This window comes from Saccopteryx bilineata, chromosome 8 (assembly GCF_036850765.1).
Source record: "Saccopteryx bilineata isolate mSacBil1 chromosome 8, mSacBil1_pri_phased_curated, whole genome shotgun sequence".
Lineage (NCBI taxonomy): Eukaryota > Metazoa > Chordata > Mammalia > Chiroptera > Emballonuridae > Saccopteryx > Saccopteryx bilineata.
In genome coordinates this window covers 78,061,425-78,081,210 of record NC_089497.1, presented here as the reverse complement: position 1 = coordinate 78,081,210, position 19,786 = coordinate 78,061,425, and the positions used below count along the sequence as shown (strand labels likewise).

The following is a 19,786-nucleotide window of genomic DNA, read 5'->3' as shown; positions in this document are numbered from 1 at the left end:
TTCATCATGAAGAAAGGATAATGCATTCCTCATCGAGATGTTATCAGTATGAAATGAGACAATGTATATAAAGTACTGAGCATTGGGAGTGCTCAACAAATGTGAACCATTAAGATTAGACCACAGTCTCAGTGCCTCTAAGGGAGATACATTTCACCCTTTTGGTTTACCTCTCTTCCCCCGGTCAGGTAAAGGAAGAGAATCAGAGTGCCACCATAAGGTATTCTGACTCCCCTGTTGACATCCGAGTAGCATCCCAGACCAAGCTCATGCTTATGGGCCTTGGTGCTTTATTCCCTCAGAATGAACGCTTTCTCCATTTGGCACTGGCAGCAGCATTTAAGGGGCTGCCCTATTTTTTTCTTTGTTTACAGGATTTTCAGACTTGAGTTTTTCATTTCCAATGTGTCTCTTCATTCTGCTTGAAGCTTATCAATTCCTTTTGTAAAGAAAACTCTGGTTAGTCTGCCTTGACTACTATACTCCTGAGAGGGGCGCTGAGAGTAAGCCTTCTTTTGAGACACTTGGTATTCATGAGTTGGTAGATCACACTAGGGCCCAAGATAGCATGGGGGTCTCCTATGTTCAGTCAACATGGCATTTTATAATGAACGTGAACACGTTCCAATCATGTACTGTCTGATTTCCACTGTTCACACTGTGGGTCGCAATCATGCAGTCGGTAATAGCAGGGCCGTATTAGAGTTGTGGCAAAAGCAAAAATCAATATAATACTCATCTTGTCTTTATAGAAGATTTTGCTTAAAATGGATAGATTTCTGCATTAAATTTGCTTTATTAAAATAATATTTATCTTGATTATTGAGTTTTTTCTTCTTTTTGGCATCCCCCTAACATTTATATCCAAGGCCAATGCTTCACTCTCCTCACCCTGTCCTGGACCTGTGTGCTGGTCCAGCAATTTGTTATTGGCCTGGATTTTGAAGATATTTGACCTCTAGACCTAGGGCAGTTGTTTCCAAATGCAGACCTGTGATAAAAATGTCACCCGACTGAGGAGACACGAGAAAATGAAGAACAATGTATTAAGTCTGTTGACAAGCTAATATGAAATAACACCAGAATGCCTTTCTTAATCTTTTTGAGTTAAAATATAGTTGTATTAAAAAACTCAGAACCTGCAAAAATGATCATCTATTAAATAATGATGCTCGAAGCTGATAGTAGCTTTTAAACATGTACTTATTGAACAAACTGAAAATGTGGTGATGCAATTAATAACTGCAGGAAGTGAGAGGTGAGAAGGTGGCTGAGAGGAAACTGGGCACAAGCTGGGGATAATGGGTGCTGAGGGGTGAGACCCTCCAGGGTGTTTGATGAGGGCAGGCGCTCTTGGGTACAGAGGCCCAGAAGCCGGTGCCAGGATATGAAAACAGGTCCAAACCAAGAGCAAATACGGAGCTGCAATAGTCCCGGAGAGCATGTGTGCACGTGTACATGGATGAAGAGAATTCTGCTAGAGGTCTGGTTGTCTTCCAGCTGACTAATGTCTGGGAATGTAGATTAGTTCATGAAAATAAATCCAAGGCTGGTGTTTCCATGAAATTGTAGATGGTCATAAGAATGCTTGCTAGCTTTGAGTAGATAGAGATTTTATTTTTCTTACTGTTGCTCATTATATTTTCTTTTTCTGTTTTTTTAGTTGAGGTTGAAATCAGATGACTCAAGTGTAACTTTTGGCTTTTTCATATACTTTGGTAGTTGCATTATTTCAAAGAGGTCACTGTATCCCCTGAGGCCTCGTCTTCTTCTTCTGTAAAAAAAAGTTGAACTTTATTAGATTTCCTTGAATTCCAAAATGTTATGATTGTTATAAGTTTTATGATGACCTGGAGAGAACACACCCCTGCTCCTGTAAAGTGTTTCTTTTTTAAAAAAACAAATTTTTAAATTTTAATGGGGTGACATCAATAAATCAGGGTACATATGTTCAAAGAAAACATCTCCAGGGTATCTTGTCTTTCAATTATGTTGCATACCCATCACCAAAAGTCAGATTGTCCTCTGTCACCTTCTATCTGGTTTTCTTTGTGCCCCCCCCCAACCACCACACTTTTGTCCATGTCACTTAGTCTCGTTTTTATGTCCCACCAATGTATGGAATCATGCAGTTCTTAGTTTTTTCTGATTTACTTATTTCACTCAGTATAATGTTATCAGGGTCCATCCATGTTGTTCTAAATCAGGGGTCCCCAAACTTTTTACACAGGGGGTCAGTTCACTGTCCCTCAGATAGTTGGAGGGCTAGACTATAAAAAAAAACTATGAACAAATCCCTATGCACACTGCACATATCTTATTTTAAAGTAAAAAAACAAAACGGGAACAAATACAATATTTAAAATAAAGAACAGGTAAATTTAAATCAACAAACTGACCAGTATTTCAATGGGAACTATGCTCCTCTCACTGACCACCAATGAAAGAGGTGCCTCTTCTGGAAGTGCGGTGGGGGCCGGATAAATGGCCTCAGGGGGCCGCATGCGGCCCGCGGGCCGTAGTTTGGGGACCCCTGTTCTAAATGATACTATATCATCATTTCTTTTTTTTTTTTAATTTTATTTATTTAGTTTTTACAGAGACAGAGAGTGAGTCAGAGAGAGGGTTAAACAGGGACAGATAGACAGGAAGGGAGAGAGATGAGAAGCATCAATCATCAGTTCTTCATTGCGCGTTGCATCACCTTAGTTGTTCATTGATTGCTTTCTCATATGTGCCTTGACCACGGGCATTCAGCAGACCGAATAACCCCTTGCTGGAGCCTGCGACCTTGGGTTCAAGCTGGTAGGCTTTTGCTCAAACCAGATGAGCCCGTGCTCAAGCTGGCGACCTCGGGGTCTCGAACCTGGGTCCTCTGCATTCCAGTCCGATGCTCTATTCACTGCGCCACTGCCTGGTCAGGCTATATCATCATTTCTTATGACTGAGTAGTATCCCATAGTGTATATGTACCACATCTTCTTTATCCAGTCTTCTATTGAAGGGCTTTTTGGTTGTTTCCATGCCTTGTCCGCTTGTGAACAATGCTGCAATGAACATGGGGCTGCATGTGTCTTTACATATCAGTGTTTTTTAGTTTTGGGGGTATATACCCAGTAGAGGGATTGCTGGGTCATATGGTAGTTCTATTTTTAGTTTTTTGAGGAACAACCATACTTTCTTCCATAATGGTTCTACTACTTTACATTCCCACCAACAGTGGATGAGGGTTCCTTTTTCTCCACAGCCTCTCCAACACTTGCTATATTACCTGTCTTGTTGATAATAGCTAATCTAACAGGTGTGAGGTGGTATCTCATTGTAGTTTTGATTTGCATTTCTCTAATAACTAATTAAGATGAGCATCTTTTCATATATCTGTTTTTCTATTTGTTTTTCTTCCTGGGAGAAGTGTCTGTTCATGTCCTCTTCCCATTTTTTTATTGGCTTGTTTGTTTGTTGTTGAGTTTTATGAGTTCTTTGTATATTTTGGATATTAGGCCCTTATCTGAGCTGCTGTTTGAAAATATAATTTCCCATTTAGTTGGCTGTCTATTTGTTTTGTTGTCAGTTTCTCTTGCTGAGCAAAAACTTCTTAGTCTCATGTGGTCCCATTCATTTAATTTACCTTCACTTCTCTTGCTTTTGGAGTCAAATTCATAAAGTGCTCTTTAAAAACAAGGTCCATGAGTTTAGTACCTATATTTTCTTCTATGTACTTTATTGTTTCAGGTCTTATATTTAGGTCTTTGATCCATCTTGAATTAATTTTAGTACAAGGGGACAAACTGTAGTCAAGTTTCATTCTGTTGCATGTGGCTTTCCAGCTTTCCCCAGCACCATTTGTTGAAGAGGCATTATTTTCTCCATTGTGTGTTGTTGGCCCCTTTATTGAAAATTATTTGACCATATATATGTGGTTTTATTTCTGGGCTTTCTATTCTGTTCCATTGGTCTGAGTTTCTATTTTTCTGCCAATACCATGCTGTTTTGATTGTCGTGGCTCTATAATATAATTTGAAGTCAGGTATTGTAATGCCCCCAGCTTCATTCATTTTCCTTAGGTTTGCTTTGGCTATTCGGGGTTTTTTATAGTTCCATATAAATCTGATGATTTTTTTGTTCCATTTATTTAAAAAATGTCATTGGAATTTTAATGGGAATTGCATTAAATTTGTATATTGCTTTGGGTAATATGGTTATTTTAATTATATTTATTCTTCCTATCCAAGAACAGGGAATTTTTTTCCATTTCATTGTATCTGTTTTGATTTCCCTTAACAATGCTTTGTAATTTTTATTATATACGTCCTTTACATTCTATGTTATGTTTATTCCTAGGTATTTTATTTTTTTTGTTGCAACCGTAAAGGGAATTATTTTTTTGAGTTTGTTTTTTAATGTTTTGTTTTTGGCATATAGGAAGGCTATGGACTTTTGTATATTAATTTTTTATCCTGCGACCTTACTGTATTAGTTTATTGTTTCTAATTATCTTTTTGTGGAGTCTTTGGGGTTTTTGATGTATAGGATCATATCATCTGCAAAAAGTGAAACCTTTACTTTTTCTTTTCCTATATGGATGCCTTTTATTTCTTTATCTTGTCTGATTGCTTGGGCTAGAACTTCTAGCACCATGTTAAATAAGAGTGGAGAGAGTGGACAACCCTGTCTTGTTCCTGATTTAAGCAAGAAAGTCCTCGGTTTTATGCCATTTAATATGATATTAGCTGATGGTTTATCATAAATGGCCTTTATCATGTTGAGATATATTCCTTCTATACCCATTTTGTTGAGTGTTTTAAACATAAAATTGTGTTGTATTTTATCGAATGCCTTTTCTGCATCTATTGATAGGATCATGTGGTTTTTGTTCTTTGTTTTGTTTTGTTGATATGGTGTATTACGTTAACTGTTTTATGTATGCTGAACCATCCTTGAGATTCTGGGATGAATCCCACTTGATCATGATGTATTATTTTTTTAATATGTTGTTGTATTCGATTTGCCAGTATTTTGTTTAGTATTTTAGCATCTGTATTCATTAGAGATATTGGTTTATAGTTTTCTTTTTTTGTGCCGTACTTGCCAGGTTTTGGTATGAGGGTTATGTTGGCCTCATAAAATGTGTTTGGAAGTATTGCTTCTTCTTCAATTTTTTGGAAGACTTTGAGTAGAATAGGAACCAAGTGTTCTTTGAATGTTTGATAGAATTCACTAGTATAGCTGTGTGGGCCTGGACTTTTATTTTGGGGGAGGTTTTTAATAGTTTTTTCTATTTCCTCCCTGCTTATTGGTCTGTTTAGGCTTTCTGCTTCTTCATGACTCAGTCTAGGAAGGTTTTATTGTTCTAGGAATTTATCCATTTCTTTTAAATTGTTGAATTTGGTGGCATATAGTTTTTCATATTATTTTATAATAATTCTTTGTATATCTTTGATATCTGTGGTGATTTCTCCTCTTTCATTTTGGATTTTGTTTATATGAGTCCTTTCTCTTTTTTTTTTGGTGAATCTTGCCAAGGGTTTGTCAATTTTGTTGATCTTTTCAAAGAACCAGCTCCTTGTTTTATTAATTTTTTCTATAGTTTTTCTGTTCTCTATTTCATTTATTTCTACTCTGATTTTTATTATTTCCTTTCTTCGGCTGGTTTTGGGTTGTCTTTGTTCTTCTTTTTCTAGTTCCTTAAGGTGTGAAGTTAAGAGGTTTACTTGGGCTCTCTCTTGTTTGTTCATATAGGCCTAAAGTGATATGAACTTCCCTCTTATTACTACTTTTGCTGCATCCCAGAGATTCTAATATGTCGTATTGTCATTTTCATTTGTCTGCATGTATCTTTTGATCTCTGAGCTTATTTCTTCTTGACCCACTCATTTTTTAAAAGTATGTTGTTTAAACCAAAAACCCTGTCAATAGATGACTAGATAAAGAAGATATGGCACATATACACTATGGAATACTACTCAGCCATAAGAAATGATGACATTGGATCATTTACAGCAAAATGATGGGATCTTGATAACATTATACGAAGTGAAATAAGTAAATCAGAAAAAAACCAGGAACTGCATTATTCCATACATAGGTGGGACATAAAAGTGAAACTAAGAGACATTGATAAGAGTGTGGTGGTTATGGGGGGAGGAGGGAGAGGGAGAATGAAAGGGGGAGTGGGAGGGGCACAAAGAAAACTAAATAGAAGGTGACAGAGGACAATCTGACTTTGGGTGATGGGTATGCAACATAATTGAACGACAAGATAACCTGGACTTGTTATCTTTGAATATATATATCCTGATTTATTGATGTCACACCATTAAAAAAAATAAAATTATTATTAAAAAAAAAATATGGGCCCTGGCCGGTTGGCTCAGCGGTAGAACGTTGGCCTGGCGTGCGGGGGACCCAGGTTCGATTCCCGGCCAGGGCACATAGGAGAAGCGCCCATTTGCTTCTCCACCCCCACCCCCTCCTTCCTCTCTGTCTCTTTCTTCCCCTCCCGCAGCCAAGGCTCCATTGGAGCAAAGATGGCCCGGGCGCTGGGGATGGCTCCTTGGCCTCTGCCCCAGGTGCTAGAGTGGCGCTGGTCGCAGCAGAGCGACGCCCCGAAGGGGCAGAGCATGGCCCCCTGGTGGGCAGAGCGTCGCCCCTGGTGGGCGTGCCAGGTGGATCCCGGTTGGGCGCATGCGGGAGTCTGTCTGACTGTCTCTCCCCATTTCCAGCTTCAGAAAAAATACAAAAAAAAAAAAAAAGTATGTTGTTTAGTTTCCACATTTTTGTGGGTTTTTTACCTCTTTTTTTCAGTTGAATTCTAGTTTCAAGGCTTTATGATCAGAAGATATGTTTGGTACAATTTCAATTTTTCTGAATTTGCTGATGTTATTTTTGTGGCCCTACATATGCTCAATTCTTGAGAATGTTCCATGTACACTAGAGTAAAATGTGTACTCTTGTCACTTTGGGATGAAATGTCCTGTAGATGTCTATGATATCCAATTGCTCTAGTGTTTTGTTTAAGGCCAATATTTCTTTATTGATTTTCTGTTTGGATGAACGATCTAGAGCCGTCAGCGGCATATTGAGGTCTCCAAGTATGATTGTACTTTTGTCAGTTTTTGTTTTTAGGTCAGTCAGTAGCTGACTTATATATTTTGGTGCTCCTTGGTTTGGTGCATATATATTAAGAAGTGTTATGCCTTCTTTATTCAGTGTCCCCTTAATCATTATGAAATGACCATTTTTGTCTCTGATTACTTTTGCTGTCTTGTAGTCAGCATTGTTAGATATGAGTATTGCTACACCTGTTTTTTTTGGATGTTGTTTGCTTGGAGTATTGTTTTCCAGCCTTTCACTTTGAATTTGTTTTTATCTTTGTTGCTTAGATGTGTTTCTTGTAGGCAGCATACAGTTGGATTTTCTTTTTTAATCCATTCTGCTACTCTGTGTCTTTTTATTGGTTAGTTTAATCCGTTTACATTTAGTGTAATTATTGACACTTGAGGGTTCCCTATTGCCATTTTATTTATTTATTTATTTTTTTTTTAAACAACACAAATTTATTAAATCATAGCTTTGTAGACCAGGAGTCTGGATGGGCTTAGTTGGGTTCTCTGACTATGGTCTCACCAGGCTAAACTCAAGGGCTTGGCCTGACAGGCTCCTTGGAGGCTGGGGAAGAATTTGCCTCCATGCTTGGTCAGATGTTGTCCAGTTTCAGTTCCTTCCTGTCATAGTGCTGATGTTTCCCTTTTCCTGAAGGCTATCAGTATGGATTCTTCTACACTTTAAATCTCCCTGACTTCCTTTAGAAAATGAGCGGCACACAAGGCAAGACCAGGAAGGTCCATTGGTTGCCTTCCTCTGGGTGCCCAGGTCCAACCCTGGCTGGAGCTTAGGAGGGTAAAGGAGCAGGAAGGGGAAGGCAGGAGTGTGAGACCCCCAGACATGGGAGGCTCCTGGGGCTGGGCTAACAGCTCAGGTTTGGTGAGCCCCAAGAAGAAGGCAGGGGACAGACAGATTGATGGACGTGTTGTCCCTTAGCTTTGCTAGGTCTTTGAGTCTCAAGTCAGAAGTGGTGGGTGTGGGAGATGCGCAGGTCCCCAGAGGGACCAAGTAGCTGAGAGACTCAGCAGCTGATTCCAGGTCAGTGTCACCATATCAGAGATTCAGGCAAGCCTGAATCCAGGGGATGTAAGTGGCTACATTGGTATGGACACCTGGATGGTTAGGCAGGGCACAGCCCTTGCCCCAGCTCACCATGCTCACCAGGACCCAGTGCCCAGACTTCAGGCAGGTCAAGTGTCCTCCAGAATCACCCTCCTGAAAGGAGGCTGCCCCAGCCAGTGACCCAGAATGGTGTACCAGGTGGCGGATAGGCCCCGGGCTCTGGCAGGTAGACAGGTTATACTCAGGAGCTCAGGGGCACCAGATGGCGCAACTTCAGCAGCACCAGGTCACCGCGGGCCCCATCCTCGGAGTAGTCATGGGGCAGCAGCACCCTCTGCACGGGCACCGAGAGAGTGTGGGGTGAGTCGGCACCCAAGTAAAGTGCCCTGAGGTGCACACGGTACTCAGACAGAGGCATCTGCCTCGGGAAGCAATGTGCCGCTGTCAGCACCCATTGTGGGGCAATGAGCGAGCCCCCGCAGACGTGCACCCCATGGTGCTGGATGCTCGCCTGCCAGAGCCACTCCCCAGCCTGGGTGTTCTGGCCTCCCATGATATGACTGGACACACGAGGCTGCCTGCAGGCTGCAAGAGGACAAGGAGGACGTAAGGGCCCTATTGCCATTTTATATATTGCTTTCTGTTAGTTTTGTATCTTGTTTGATTCTTCTCTTTTCTTTTTCTATCATTTGTTTTTGTTTGGTTGTAATCCATACTTCTTTCCTTTGTTACTACCTTTTTAAAGTCATGTGCTCTGTGGTGGTTTTTTCAGGGGTGGTTACCATTAAGTAATGAAAAGGGTACCTACCTTGTTCATTGTAGTGCACTATTTTATGAGTGCTTCTGCACTCCATTGTCCTTTGCTACTTTTAATCTCTGTCCTCTCCTCTTTTTTTGTTTTTGTTGTCACAGTTTAAGTTTGGTTTTATTGTTTTCTTGGTGGAGCTTTCACTTATGGTTTTGTTTTGTTTTGTTCTTTGTATCTGGTTGGAAAACCCCTGTTAGTATTTCCTGAAATGGAGGTTTTCTGACGATAAATTCCCTCATCTTTTCTGTATCTGTGAATGTTTTTATTTCTCCTTCGTATTTGAAGGATAGCTTTGATGGGTATAGTATTCTTGGCTGGAAGTTCCTCTCTTTCAGAACTTTAAATATTGGGATCCTCTCTCTTCTAGCTTGTAGAGTTTCTGTTGAGAAATTCGATGATAATCTAATAGGCCTTCCTTTTTAGGTTGTATTCTTCTTTTCCCTGGCTGCTTTGAGAATTTTTTCTTTGTCATTGGTTTGTGCCAATTTCATTATGATGTGCCTTGGAGTAGGTTTATTGGGGTTAAGATAACATGGTGTTCGTTTGTTTCTTGAATTTGAGGCTTTAGCTCTTTCCACAGGCTTGGGAAGTTCTTGTATATTATTTGTTTGAATATGTTCTCCATTCCATTTTCTCTCTCTTCTCCTTCTGATATACCTGTAGGGCTTTCTAATTTTTTAAAATTCTTGAGTCTCGGCCCTGGCCAGTTGGCTCAGCGGTAGAGCGTCGGCCTGGCGTGCGGGGGACCCGGGTTCGATTCCCGGCCGGGGCACATGGGAGAAGTGCCCATTTGCTTCTCCACCCCCCCTCCTTCCTCTCTGTCTCTCTCTTCCCCTCCCGCAGCCGGGGCTCCATTGGAGCGAGGATGGCCCGGGCGCTGGGGATGGCTCCTTGGCCTCTGCCCCAGGCGCTGGAGTGGCTCTGGTCGCGGCGGAGCGATGCCCTGGAGGGGCAGAGCATCACCCCCTGGTGAGCAGAGAGACGCCACCTGGCGCGCGTGCCGGGTGGATCCCGGTCGGGCGTATCCTGGAGTCTGTCTGACTGTCTCTCTACGTTTCTAGCTTCGGAAAAATACAAATAAAATAAAATAAAATAAAATTCTTGAGTCTCTCTGTTCTTCTCTCTGTTGTGCCTCAAGTTGCCTGTCTTCTATGTCATTAATCCTCTCTTCTATCTTGCCTGTTCTATTAGCTACGCTTGTTACCCCGTTTTTCAGTTCATGGATTGAGTTTTTCATCTCTGTTTGATTTGTTTTCATAGTTTCAATTTTCTTGGTAATATATTCTTTGTGTTCCTTGAGTTGTTTTTTGAGCTCCCTAAATTGCCTTTCTGTGTTTTCTTGTATATCTCTAAGTATTTTTAGGATTTCTATTTTAAATTCTCTGTCATTTAACTCCCAGATTTCCAATCTATTAAATTTTTTTTCTATAGAATTTCCCTCATCTATCTGTGCTACATCTCTGTCTTTTTTATCCATGATATTTGATTTCCTTTTCCTTAATGGTATCTGAGGGTGGTTTTGTTAATACCACTTCTTGTTCAGTGTGTGGGACTTCCAGATGCTCCAAGGATAGATTTTTCTGTCTCTGGTTGTAGAACTTGTTGAAATTTTGAGGAGAGGTATCAGGAGCGCTCCTCACAGCGCCATTTCTCTGATGTCACTTCCTGTGTAACCTATAAAGCGTTTCTTATCTTTCCTTTTTAGTTCAGGGAAATGCTCTGCATGAGAACTGCCTGGAGGGAAATTTCCAACTCCAGTCTGGAAATGTTTACCATGCAATTTCTTACAGTATTAAGTTCTTTGGGACTCTAAGAAGGCTATTGAATGTTTTGGGGCCTTAATCTACTACAGCTATAAGACACTGTTTTTTTATTATGGTATCACAGTAATTGATAAAAAAAATTAACTGCTCACAAAAATTAGGGGATATTTTATTGCTTCATGTTCATTTGGAAATATCCTTTAATTTTTGTGAGCAGTATATTTGTTTTATTTGCTAACAAATAAGTATAGTGATAAAATGGGGGTGGAAAAAATAGTTACAGTTGAACATAATCTCTTTGGAGAGGCAGCTGGTTGCCAATTAAGCAAGAGTACTGTAAAATAGCAGGTGGATGTTTACCCATAAACAATGGGAACTGAGGAGCGGAGGAGGGCCTCAGGAAAGAAGTTGTTATTGTCAACAAAGCAATGATTAGCAACTTGGGTCTTCTTGATGCAATGATTTTGTCCCCATATTTAGATGGGGAGTCCTGACCTGCCCTTTTCTAAGTCTTCCTATATTTAAAGTAAAACCACTCACATCTCTGCTCATATTTGCATTTACTTTGGATGCTTGGGAACAGCTTGTGGACTGGAACATCTCTGACAGTCACACCCTCATTGATTGCCTGCTCTCTGAGCCGCCCCTCTGTGACCCTGCAGGCGAGGTTGTCATTTCCTCTCTGTGCTTCCTCACCCTGTGCTTCTTTCTATCATGGTGCTGATCTTAGGATGTGGTAATTACTTGTTTGTGTGTCCATCTCCATGACTGTTATATTTTTTTATTAAAAATTAAAAAATTTATTGATTTTTAGAGGGAGAGAGAGAAACATCGATTTGTGCATTTATTGGTTGATTCTTGTATATGCCCTGACTGGGGATCGAACCAGCAGCTTTGGTGGTATCAGGACAATGCTCTAACCAACTGAAATGATGGGGAAGATGCTCTGGGACAGAGTGGGAAAGCAAGGGTTCATGTTTTAGTTGGCTTGAGTACAGAGTGTTTGAGAAAGACAGAGAGAGAGAGAGATTGAGAGAAAGGGGAGATAGAGAGACTAAGAGAGAGAATCCTCAGGACATGGGACCAGAACGATTAGATTAAGCTACCTCAAAGCCCATCCTATTTATGTCCTCTTAGTTACAGGAGAAAATAAATTTCTTTCTGTTTAGGTCAGTTTGAGTTGGGATTTCTGTTACTTGTTAAAGAAATTATCCTAAGTGATGATAAAATTTTATTGGAAAGATGGATTGGAGCCAGACTGTTGAGGAATTTAGACAATTTTTAAAAGCAATATGGAGTTATTTAAGATTTTTCAGCTAAGGAATGAAGTAATTAAAACTTTACAAAGATTAATCTGACAGATGTGTAGAGGACGGTTTAAAGGAGGGAAGAGAGCACTCACAAGGAGGTGGTATATTTCCTTAGTAAAAGTCTTCCCACGTGGAATTATAGTGATTAAAGAATCCAGTGTTCATCTTAAGTCAACTGGAAATTTGCATATTAAAATGTAAAATGAATCTCCATATAGCTAAGGAGAAACCCTAGATCAGTGAGCTCCCATTTGGTCCTTAAATTGATTTGTATGGTACAGTTTCGGAATGGGTTTGCTCTGTTCTAATCAGATCTATATATTCTTAGTTAGCTTATGCAAGGTAGAAGGGGTGGACTATGCCAGCAGGCTATTGTATGCAGTTGACATCTTTTCCTCAACCAGCAGTTTGGAGTGCTTAGAAGTTTCTAGGTAGACCTCTAATACTTGGGGTATTTGTCAATGAATATTCACAAGAGTATTGAAAACAATGAAACAATAAATGACAGAATACCTGGAAACTGAGACCCAATTCTGCCACTTATTCTATGACCTTAAAAAAGTTAATTTATTTCCTTAAGCTTCAGTTTTGTCAACTGTAAAATAGAGATGATATAATACCCATTTAGAGTGTTGTTGTGAGGATTAGTGAGAGAATACAAGTAAACATAGTAAACTCCAATTTATTTGTGTTTGTAGTTGCTACTGTTTTAATTGAAATAAGAGATTAAACATCTGTTTCCTTAAAAGGCATGATGTCTATTAGCCTGACTATATGGGTGATTTTCCTTCTTCATCAGATACCAAATTAGTAGGCACTGGGGAAACAAACATTTCATATCTAATTTTAAAAGGGAAAACAAAAGATATGGGTGATCATAAAGATATTTTTTGGGATATTTAAAATACAAAAGATTTTGATCTTTAATTTTTGTTGATATGACATGAAAAATTATTTTTATTACTACAGTGGTACCTTGAGATACAAATTTAATTCGTTCTGTAACTGAGCTCGTAAATAAATCAGTCAACTCGTATATCAAACTGCCGATACTGGACCCATGCGCCAACGTGCCAACTAGCAGCAGCTTCCCGAATCACTACATATCTCGGAATTTTGCTCGGATCTCAAACAAAAATTCGGACCGAGTTGCAGCTCGTATCTTAAAAAGTTTGTATGTTGGTCTGTTTGTATCTCAAGGTACCACTGTATTATTATTATTATTTTTAGCGAGCGAGAGAGAGAGAAACAGACAGACAGACAGGGACAGACAGATGGACAGACAGGAAGGGAGAGAAATGAGAAGCATCAATTCTTTGTTGCGACAGTTTTAGTTGTTCTTGATTGCTTTCTCATATGTGCCTTGACTAGGGGGAGGGGGCTACAGGAGAGTGAGTGACCCCTTGCTTAAGCCAGCAACCTTGGGGTCATATCTATGATCCCATCTTCACACCAGAACCCCACGCTCAAACTGGTGAGCCTGCACTCAAGTTGAATGAGCCTGTGCTCAAGTTGGTGACCTTGGGGTTTTGAACTTGGGTCCTCTACGTCTGAGATTGATGCTTTATCCACTGTGCCACCACCTGGTCAGGTAAAAAAAAAATTATTAAGATGAAAAAAATTGTACTAATGAATTGATGGGGGAAACTATGGCTTTTGAAGAGGGACAAGTCAAAAAAAATACTGAATTTTGATAATATCTGTGTATGTTCTCTGTGATTATGTGCTGGAAACTGATATGCTACATTCTCCTATGTTTATTTTAGCTTAACAGGAGGTAAAAGCAATATTTCCTATTCAAATATAAGAAGGAGATATAGAACGGAGACATTCTTGTCCGGGCCCCCTTGAGGATTCCCCAATAATGCCTAACTCCAAGCACCTAGGCTTGTCCAATCTTGCTTTATGTTTAAACTTTTTATTTAGAAATAATTTTAGACTTAGAAAAATTACAAAAATAGTGCAAAGAATTTCCATATGCTTTCTATTCAGCTTCCTCTAATGTTACATCTTCTATGACCACTTAATAATGACTGGAGCTAAGAAATGAAAAGTAGGACAATTCAATTAGCTAAATGACTGGGCTTATTTGCATTTCCCCACTTCCTCCTGTGGTGTCCTTTAGCTAGTTGTTCCAGGAGCCAGTCCAGGATCTCACATTACACTAAAGTCATGTTGTCTTTGTCTCTTCTAACCTGTGACTGTTTCTTGGCCTTTCCTTGTCTTTTAAGACCTTGGTACTTTTGAGAATAGCTGGTCAGTATTTTAAAGACTACTGATCAATTTGAATTTGTATGATGTATTCTCATGGTGAGCTGGAAGTTCTGCTTTTCTGAGAATACCACAAAAGTGACACACGCTTTTCACATAGGACATTGTACCAGGGCTTTCCTGATGTTGATGTATCTCAATGTTCAGATTTCTTCATTGTAAAGTTACTGTTTCCCCCTTGGTAATTAATAATCATCTTGAGGGAGATACTTTGAGACTACACAAAGAGTCTTCTCAAACTTTCACCCATGAGTTTGAGCATCCAAGGGTGGGTCCTGCCTGCTGCAATAATTGTCTATTTTCCTCATCTCTAATACATTATTAATTTGAATTCTTATGTGAGGTGTCATCTTGATTTTCGATAATCACCTAATAAAATTTACCTGTGACTTCCCAAGGAGACTTTGCACTTTAAAACTGACCTAGTCTCTGTCCTTGTCTGACGCCGCCGCCGAGGTCGCACGCGCCAGGCCTCCTCGCCGCCACTGCCAAGATGCGCTACGTCCCCTCCTACCTGCTGGCCGCTCTCGGGGGCCATGCCTCCCCCAGCACCAAGGACATCAAAAGGTCCTGGACAGCCTGGGCATCGAGGCAGACGACGACCGGCTCAACAAGGTCATCAATGAGCTGAACGGAAAAAACATCGAAGATGTTATCGCTCAGTGTATTGGCAAGCCGGCCAGCGTTCCTGCTGGTGGGGCCAGCGTTCCTGCTGGTGGGGCCAGCGTTCCTGCTGGTGGGGCCAGCGTTCCTGCTGGTGGGGCCAGCGTTCCTGCTGGTGGGGCTGTGGCCGTCTCCGCTGCCCCCGGGTCTGCAGCTCCTGCTGCTGGCTCTGCCCCAGCTATAGCAGAGGAGAAGAAAGATGAAAAGAAGGAGGAGTCAGATGATGACATGGGATTTGGCTTGTTTGATTAGAGTTCCGTTCCCCTGCAAATAAAACCCTTTTTATGTATCTCTTAAAAAAATAAAAAATAAAAAAATTAATAAAACTGACCTAGTCATGAAAAAAATTTTTTTTTTGCCTATTGTAAACATAATACACATTCAATGTAAAAAGCCAAGGATAATATAGTTTAAAAAATTCACAATCTTTCATAGAGAACACCATTTTAGTATCTTACCGTCTATGTTTAATATATTTTCCTATGCACGTATATGCATATATAAAGAAAAAGGGGATCATGCTGTGCATATTAGTCTGTAAATCTGCTTCTTTGGCTTAATGATACATTGTGAACATCTTTCTATTTTCATAACATTGTTTTTTCACATTTACATAACTTTTATTACAGTATATTGTTATAGTTGTTCCATTTTATTATGAGTTATTGTTAATCTCTTACTGGGCCTAATTTATCAATTGAACTTTATCATAGGTACATGTGTGCAGGAAGAACAATATATAGATAGGGTTCGATACTACTGGTGGTTTCAGGCGTCCATCAGGGGTTTGAGCCGTATCTCTCGTGGATAAAGGCTGACTAGTGTGATACTTGCCCTGCCTACTGAAGGAGAGCTAAGTCTGCCCCCACCCCGAAATACGGCACTCTGGCATATTGATTATCCAGCCAGGGCAAGGACACTCTGCTCTCCTTTGTGCCCTTGAAAGCAGGAAATAAGTCTCCCCTGTGATGGGTGCCCTCCCTGTGCCAGCAGGAACGGGAGACATCCTTGTCACCAGAGATGGGGAACTGAGGGCAGAGAAAGCTGTCTGTCTACAAACCTCATTACTTCTTCATTTGCTTACTACCCCGAGTCGAAACTTCTTTGTCTTGTCAGTTCTTCACAAATATATAATTTTTTTTTTGGTGTGTGTGTGTGTGTGTGTGTCAGAGAGAGAGAGAGAGAGAGAGAGAGAGAGAGAGAGAGAGGAAGGGAGAAGGAGAGAGATGAGAAACATTAATTCTTCATTGCGGTTCCCTATTTGTTCATTGGTTGCTTTCTCATATGTGCCTTGACCGCGGGCCTTCAGCAGACCGAGTGACCCCTTCCTTGAGCCAGCAACCTTGGGCTCAAGCTGGTGAGCTTTGCTCAAACCTGATGAGCCTGCACTCAAGCTGGTGACCTCAGGATCTCGAACCTGGGTCCTCTGTGTCTGATCCGATGCTGTATCTACTGCGCCACCACCTGGCCAGGCCCAAATATATAATTTCTTTGTCTCAAAGGTATACATGCTGCCTGCTTGGTCATTTTTTTGTCTTATACTTTTTTATTTTTTATTTTTTTTTATTTTTCCAAAGCTGGAAACAGGGAGGCAGTCAGACAGACTCCCGCATGCGCCCGACTGGGATTCACCCGGCATGCCCACCAGGGGGCGATGCTCTGCCCATTTGGGGTGTTGTTCTGCTGCAACCAGAGCCATTCTAGCGCCTGAGGCAGAGGCCACAGAGCCATCCTCAGCGCCCGGGCCAACTTTGCTCCAATGGAGCCTTGGCTGCAGGAGTGGAAGAGAGAGACAGAGAGGAAGGAGAGGGGTAGGGGTGGAGAAGATGGGTGCCTCTCCTGTGTGCCCTGGCCGGAAATTGAACCCGGGACTCCTGCAGGCCAGGTTGACGCTCTACCACTGAGCCAACTGGCCAGGGCCTTTTTGTCTCATACTTTTAATGGGACTTCCATATGTATGAAATATAATTTTTCTCCTACTAATCTTATATCAACTAAATTGTCAGACCAGCCTAAGAACCTAGGAGGAAGGAAGGGAAAAGTTTTCCTCCCATGAGGATTTTGTGACCTTGGGCTGGGGAGTCACTAAGACATGCTGGGCGAGGGGCCTGCCTGTTTCTCCTTTCTGAGCCTCGATTTTACCATCTGAAAAATGGAGACCCCATCCATCTTCAGGGTGCAGGAAGGCTGTGCATCTGGCCAGGATGCCAACAGCTAGGAGGGGAGAGGAAGGTGACATGGGAGGGCCCCAGGGGATTGGAAGGGCTGCTGCTTTAGGCTTCACCGGGATTCTTCCCCCTCTTCCTGGTGGCTTCTCAGAAGGAGTCAGCCTGTTGCGGTAGCTGTCATGGGCCTCACAGCTGGGGTTCTCTCTCCTTCCTTTTTTTAAAAATTGATTTAAATTTGTTGTGTTTACATAGTTACAAGTGTATCCCCAAATATATCTCCCTCCCTCCCCCCTGTTCTCCTTGATACCCCCCCTTTGCCCCCTCTCCACCACCTTCCTCCTTTTCCTCCATAATTTACTATCCTGCCCTCTATCTCTCTGTGTTATGTGCATATACTTTCACTAATGTATTTCCTCTCTTTGATCCCCTCCTCTCTTCCCCTTTTCCTCTGGACTTTTTGACCCTTTCTCTGCCTCTCTTCTGTTCCTCAGTTCTCATTGTTCATTGGATTCCTCATATGAGTGAAGTCATATAGTATTTTTCTTTTTCTGCTTGGCTTATTTTGCTTAGCATAATAGACTGCAGGTCCATCCATGTTGCAGCAAAGGGTAAGATTTCCTTCTTTTTCATAGCTGCGCAGTATTCCATTGTGTATATGTACTACTGCTTTATTTTTATTTATTTATTTGTTTTTTTTATGATTTTAATTTTTTGTGTTTACATATATTCAAGTGTCCCACCAAATATATCTCCCCCCAACCCCATGTTCCCCCTGGGCCCCCCTTTGCCCCCTCCTGCCAATGCCTTTTCCCTTCCCTCCAGGATTTGCTGTCCTGTTCTCTATAATGCTGTGCTATGTATATATAATTTCACTAATCTCTTTCCCTTCTCTGATCCCATCTTCTCTTCCCCTTTCCCTCTGTCTGTTTTCCCTCTGGTCCCTTTGATCCAGCCTCTGCCTGTGTTCCGTTGCTCAGTTCAAATTGTTCATTGGATTCCTCAAATGAGTGAGGACATATGTTATTTGTCTTTCTCTGCCTGGCTTATTTCACTTAGCATAATAGTTTCCAGGTCCATCCATGTTGTCGCAAAAGGTAAGATTTCCTTCTTCTCATGGCCGTGTAGTATTCCATTGTGTTTATATACCACTGCTTTTTCATCCACTTGTCTACTGACGGACACTTGGGCTGTTTCCAGATCTTGGCTATTGTAAACAATGCTGCAGTAAACATGGGGGTGCAATTCTTCTTTTGAATTGGTGATTTGTTATTCTTAGGTTATATTCCTAGAGGTGGGATAGCTGGGTCAAAAGGCAGTTCTATTTTTAACTTTTCGAGGAATCTCCATATTGTTTTCCACAGTGGCTGCACCAGTCTGCATTCCCACCAGCAGTGCAAGAGGGTTCCCTTTTCTCCACATCCTCGTCAGCACTTATTATGTGTTGTTTTCTTAATGGGTGCCATTCTGACAGGTGTGAGGTAGTGTAGTATCTCATAGTGGTTTTAATTTGCATTTCTCTAATGATTAGTGATGTTGAACATTTTTTCATATGCCTATTGGCCATCTGTATGTCCTCTTTGGAGAAGTGTTTATTCAGTTCTTTTACCCAATTTTTGATTGGGTTGTTTACTTTCCTGGTGTTGAATTTTACAAGTTCTTTGTAGAATTTGGTGATTAACCCCTTATCAGATGTGTTGGTGAATATATTCTCCCATTGTGTGTGTTGTCTTTTTATTTTGTTCATGGTGTCTTTTGCTGTGCAAAAGCTTTCTAGTTTGATATAGTCCCATTTGTTCATCCTGTCCTTTATTTCACTTGCCAGTAGAGTTAAATCAGCAAATATATTGCTGCGAGAGATATCGGAGAGCTTATTGCTTCTGTTTTCTTCTAAGATGATTATGGTTTCATGACTTACATTCAAGTCTTTTATCCATTTTGAGCTTATTTTTGTGAATGGTGTAAGTTGGTGGTCTAGTTTCATGTTTTTACATATATTAGTCCAATTTTCCCAACACCATTTGTTAAAGAGACTGTCTTTACTTCATTGTATGCTCTTACCTCCTTTGTTGAGTATTAGTTGACCATAAAGGTGTAAGTTTATTTCTGGGTTCTCTATTCTGTTCCATTGATCTGTATGCCTGTTATTATGCCAGTACCAAACTGCTTGAGTAAATGGCCTTGCAGTATAACTTGATATCAGGAACTGTGATACCCCATCCCACTTTATTTTTCTTTTTCAAGATTGCTAAGGCTATTCGTGTTCTTTTTTGGTTCCTATAAATTTTTGGAGTATTAGTTCTATATCTTTGAAGTATGACATTGGTATTTAAATAGGAATAGCATTGAATTTATAGATTGCTTTGGGTAGTATAGACATTTTAATGAGGTTTATTTTTCCTATCTATGAACACGGTATATGCTTCCACTTGTTTGTATCTTCCTTGATTTCTTTTATCAATGTTTTATAATTTTCTGAATACAGATCTTTAACCTCCTTGGTTAAATTTACTCCTAGGCATTTTATTTTTTTTGTTGCAATAGAGAAGGGGGTTGTTTCTTTTATTTCTCTTTCAGACAGTTCATTGTTGGTGTATATAAAAGCCACTGATTTCTGAATATTGATTTTATAACCTGCCA

The 19,786-nt window shown here is 40.6% G+C and overlaps 1 pseudogene; it reads right to left on the bottom strand.

Moving 5' to 3' along the window:
- Nucleotides 1-8,157: 8,157 nt before the first annotated feature.
- Nucleotides 8,158-8,791, bottom strand: LOC136311712 (serine protease 33 pseudogene; annotated as a pseudogene).
- Between the last annotated feature and the right edge of the window lie 10,995 nt (nucleotides 8,792-19,786).